The following is a 5843-nucleotide window of genomic DNA, read 5'->3' as shown; positions in this document are numbered from 1 at the left end:
CCGAATCTTCTTTTCTAGCACTATCACACTGACAACTCTGTGACGTAGCAACAAAATTCCCATGTGGTTCTGAAGGGTCCAGAACCTTCCAGGCAATTCTACCGTCCCCTCCCCTGGTTCACTCACCTCTCTGCTATGGTCAGCACCTCTTAATCCAGCCCTTGGTTTCATTTCCTCACATCACTTTCCAAATAGTCCCAAATGTAGGGCATATGTGTTATTTTTTAGTTTGTCCAGCAGGCCTTCCTCTCTCCATTGTAAGTGACTCAGAGGGCCCATTGCTGAGTGTCCCCATCCAGGCAGGTAACCCAGGCTGGGTGGACTTTCTCACTCCCCTGTCCTGGCACCAGTGATTGGTACGACAACAGACAGCCCCAAGACCTGACTGTGACCGAAGAGAATCCTCCTCTGGGAGTCCTGTGGGGACTTTGGGAGAAACTTCCCCGCCCCCATGGACTGACTACTGGATCCATATGTGAGAAGATAAAAACCTGGGGAAGTAAGCCCATTGTGTCAGCTTCCTATTACTGTGGTAACAAATTACCACAAACTTAGGGGCTCAAAAGAACATAAGTTTATTGTCTTATAGGACTTTCCCGGTGGTCCAGTGGCTAAGACTCCACACTCCCAATGTGGGGGGCCCGGGTTTGAACCCTGGTCAGAGAACTAGATCCCACGTGCCATAACTAAAGATCCCATGTGCCACAACTAAGACCCGGTGAAGCCAAATAAATAAATAAATATATATTTTTTGAAATTTATTATCTTATAGTTCTGGAGCTCAGAAGTCCTAAAATCAAGCTGTCAGCAAGACTCCTTGATGTTTTGTAGGCTCTGGCGGCCATCTCCATTCCTAGGTTTATGACTCCTTCCTGTGTCTTCAAGTCCAGCAAGTCATCATCTTCAAAGCTCTCTCTCTCTCTCTCTCTCTCTCTCTCTCCCTCTCTCTCTCTCTCTCTCTCTCTCTCTCCCTCTCTCTCTCTGTCTCTGTCTCTCTCTCTCTCTCTCTCACCTCTGCTGCCATCACATCTCCTTCTACTCTGACCCTTGTGATTACACTGGGCTCACCTGGATAATCCATGATGCTCTCCCCATCACAAGATCCTTAACTTAATCACACATTGCTTTTTACCACATAAGGTAACATATTCACAAGTCGGGTATTAGGACACAGACATCTTTGGGGCCTGTTATTCAGCTCACACATCCATTCATGTAGAGGAAGCTCAGCATCAAAAGAGAGAAGCCAACAGGCAGAGAGAGCAGAGCTGAGAGATGGAGAGAAGAGAGCCCTGGATCCAGCCATGTTTGAAGTCTCAACTTACGTGTTGCATGAACCAATAACTTATCTTTCTACTTAAACTCATTTAATCTCAGTTTCTGTCACTTTCAACCTAATTGGTTCTGATGGCTACACATGCCTACCTTAAAAAATTCCCAGCCAGCTCAGCTCTTCAAAGGGGCAGGCTCTCTGAGTTCCTGCTTGTTTCACAAACCCACAATTGACACCCATAGTACTACAAGTACAAATACATGTTTGGGGAGCAAATAAAACAGAGTAGAAAAATTGAGATTGTCCTGGGAACTCAAGTGGAAAAGTTCAAAGAGCACTGCACTGGTGGCCAGGAGACTTGGAGTTAATCCAAGCTCTGGTGAGAGAGCCCAGGAGACCGCACAGCTGCTCTGGTCTCCCCATCATCATGGTTGACACTAAGGCTGCATCTCACTCCAACCTTCTGTGTTTTCTAGTACATGGTCCTGTTTACAGAGACCTTAGTGCTGAGAATACCCTTCTTGCTCTGTGTTTCTATCACACACAAAGGCATGACACCAGAAGTGAACGAGAAGCTGGGCTTTTGTGGTACATAGCCAGTGGCAATCACTCTACCCTTCCCATCTCCTCCTCATCCAGCTTTTGGCAGCAAAACAGTGACTTTGAGGGGCTTCCCTGGTGGCGCAGTGGTTGAGAATCTGCCTGCCAATGCAGGGGACATGGGTTCGAGCCCTGGTCTGGGAGGATCCCACACGCCGCGGAGCAACTAGGTCCGTGAGCCACAACTACTGAGCCTGCGCGTCTGGAGCCTGTGCTCCGCAACAGGAGAGGCCGCGATAGTGAGAGGCCCGTGCACCACAATGAAGAGTGGCCCCTGCTTGCCACAACTGGAGAAAGGCCTCACACAGAAACGAAGACCCAACACAGCAAAAATAAATAAATAAACTCCTACCCCCAACATCTTCTTTAAAAAACAAAAACAACAAACAGTGACTTTGAGAGAAAGCCAAGGAGGAAGGAAGAAAAAGAGGCAGCTCTCTCCTCTAGCAGTTAAAAAAATCACACACATGTAAAACCTATTGGCCACACAGCCACCTGTACTCCTGACTAATTTACAATCCAGGCAAGGGAATATTCTACGTTGGCTTGGTATATTTCTCTATTTTTAGAATTTTAAAAATAATAACCACCCACTAATTTAGAGAATTTTAAAAATAAGGTTTCATGGGTTTTTTCTTTTTTAAGCAAACCATATGATGATTGGTTCTCTGAGGGTCCTTCTGGCACAATCTTGTTAAGAGCTTCTTGGGAGCATGTGGTCAGGGGAGAGTTCTGTATGAAACCCTGGGAATGGCCAGGATATAGAAATCAGCCCCGCAAAGGGCAGGTGCGGACCATGCCCTGAGTTGAGCATCCTCAGGCAGAGGGCATTAGGTACCCAGCGTGTTGTGTTCCATACGTGCTTGTGCCTGCAGCCCAGAGGGATATGTTCTGTGTGGGAGTCATTGCATCTCCAAGACTATAAACTAGTAGCAGCGCCTTGAACTTTGTCACTTTGGGACAGCCATTTTCCGTGTTGGGCCTTAATTTTCTCCTTTATGAAATGAAAATATTGGACCAGAATTCAGTGTCATTCCAGGCAACGTGAAGGGGCTTCTGGAGGCTGGCCATGTTCTGCTTCTTGAACTGGGCACCGGTTACACGGATGTGTACAATTTGTGAAAATCCATTGAGTTGTACATTTATAATGTGGGCACTTTTCTGGATATATATCTTGCTTCAATAAACGTTTACATAAAGTATAAAAGAGATAGGAGAGGGAATGGGTGAATCGAGATGAAACAAAATTGGATGTGAATTGCTGAAGCTAGGGGATGTGTCTCAGGGGTTTATTATGCCATATTGTATACCTTTGTATCTGTTTGAAATTTTGCATAATGAAAGTTATAGGGACTTCCCTGGTGGTGCAATGGTTAAGAATCTGCCTGCCAATGCAGGGGACATGGGTTCGAGCCCTGGTCCGGGAAGATCCCACATGCCACAGAGCAAGTAAGCCCGTGTGCCACAACTACTGAGCCTGTGCTCTAGAGCCCACGAGCCGCAACTACTGAGCCCACGAGTCACAACTACTGAAACCCGCACACCTAGAGCCCGTGCTCCTCAACAAGAGAAGCCACCGCAATAAGAAGCCCTTGCACCACAACGAAGAGTAGCCCCCACTCACCGCAAGCAGAGAAGGCCAGTGTGCAGCAACGAAGACCCAACGCAGCCAAAAAATATAAATAAATAAATTTATTTTAAAAACTTATAATAACAGCTCTTCTTTCTCTAAAATACTGTCATTTGAGGAGCTCCCACTATTGTGTAAGAATGAAGAAGAAAGGATAAAGGCCAGTCACAGCTCTCCGCCTTCTGGAGTCAGAGAAGAGGTTTCCTACCCAACACGGCCAAAACAGGTTTACTGTAACAGAAATGAGGCATACTGTGCCTCTTGGACAGAGTTATTGGTTTCATCCTAGCTTCAGATATTGTTTGACATATTCATGTGTGATAGAGCAGATTAACTTAAGAGTGCTCTGAGACATGGCTGTTTATTTAAGTCACCCGTAAGAATGCTAGTGAGGTCTGGTGCAGGATAGATTCTGGGTTGTCACAGCCCACGCTAGGTTGCTGCCTTGCCCTGGCGCCAGCTGTGCCAGTTCAGCTGGTGGCAGGAAGCAGGGGAAAGGGCAAGTCCCACAAGGACCCTCTGGGGTTTGGCTTGACCTTCAAACAGCAATTGCAGTGTCACCCTCACCCTTAAAGGGGTTGTGGCTAAAACACCATGGCAAAGTGGCTGGGAGTCCCTCTCTCTCTGTAAATATGTACCCAGCCGCTGCTCCATGCCAGGTGCAGCTCTGGCGTGAAGGGTACAGCAGTGCACAGAACAGACTAAAATCCCTGCCCTCGGGGAATGTCCATGATTTGCTACATCACATAAGAGCTTTAAAGACTTCCTCAAAAAATTTTTTTAATTGTGGTAAAATATACATAACATTAAATTTACCGTTTTGACCACTTTTGAGAGTATAGTTCAGTGGTGCTAATCTACCTCATTGTGCAGCTAATCTCCAGAACTTCTTCATTTTACAGAATGGACCTTCTATGCCCATTCAACAACTCCCCTTTGTCCACCTCCACCCCAGGCCCCTGGCAACCACCATTCTACTTTATCTATCAATTTGACTTCTCTAAGTATCTCATATAAATAGAATCATACAGCATTTGTCTTTTTGTGACTGGCCTGTTTCACTTAGCATAATGTCTTCAAGGTTTGTCCATGTTGTTGTGTGTATCAGAATTCCCTCCTTTCTGGCTGAATAATATTCCCTTGTGGTATATACCACATTCTCTTCATCCATTCATCCGCAGATGGACATTTGGGTTGCTTCCACCTTTTGGCCATTATGAATAGTGCTGCTACGTATATGGTTGTACAGATGTCTCTTTGAGACCTTGCTCTCAATTGTTTGCGGTATATACCCAGAGTTGGAATTGCTGGATCATATGGTAATTTTAATTTTTTGTGGAACCACCATACTGCTTTCCACAGTGTCCGCACTATTTTACATTTCTACCAACAGTGCACAAGGGTTCCAATTTCTCCACATTGTCGCCAACACTTATTATTTCCTGTCTTGTTTTGCTTTTTTCAGTAATAGCCGCCCTAATGGGCGTGAAACAAAGACTGTTTTTAAAAAATTACTTGTACCAGCTTAATTATAGAACAACGGGGCTGAATTAAGTCTTCTGGAAAGACACGTGAAGGAAGGCACAGCTCAAATTCATCATTAACAAATGAGCAAACTGAGGCTGGTGAATAACGGTCTTGCTCAAAGTCAGGCCTTGGGGAACTGATGGAGGTGGCACAGGATTCTAAACCAGGGGTTGACAGACTTTTGCTGTGAAAGGGCAGGTAGTAAATACTTTAGACTCTGGGCCACAGGATCTCTGTCTCAACTCCTCAACTCTGCTGCCGTATCAGGAAAGCAGCCATGGATAACACGTACAAGCGTGGCTGTGTGTCAGTAAAACTTTATTTACAAAAACAGGCAGTGGGCTGCAGTTTGCTGACTCCTGTTCTAAACTAATACGCTAAAATGTGGCAAGCAGGTGTAGCAGTGTTCCTTGCCTCCTGCACCCACACTTCCAGTTGCCTGTGTGTGATCTTGTTGGTCAAGGTAACCTGCCCAGCTCGGGCCAAGAGGTGGGCACATGGCCCAAGCTGGACCTTTCTATCTGGCCTTCCTATCTTGAAGCAAGGACAAGGTGTTGAAACTGATCAAACCTGTGGTCACTTGTGGTGTCTCTGTTGCAGGTTCTTCCTACCTGGATCCCCAAAGCTGCCCAGTTCCCAGCCCTTTCCTATCCTGGTGTCTCAGTTCTTCCTTCTATTCTTCAAGTATTCCCACATCCTTTCAGTAAATTTCCTTTCTCCTAAATTAGCTAGAGTCAGTTTCTGTTGCTCACAGCTAGAGAATCTTGACTGATCATTGACTTTTAAGGAACAATACCCTGTATAATTTCTTCA

This window comes from Aethalodelphis obliquidens, unplaced genomic scaffold (assembly GCF_003676395.1).
Source record: "Aethalodelphis obliquidens isolate GAN/ISIS:26980383/991018 unplaced genomic scaffold, ASM367639v1 scaffold45, whole genome shotgun sequence".
NCBI classification, from domain to species: Eukaryota; Metazoa; Chordata; class Mammalia; order Artiodactyla; family Delphinidae; genus Aethalodelphis; species Aethalodelphis obliquidens.
Note: the sequence above shows the minus strand (reverse complement) of the source record.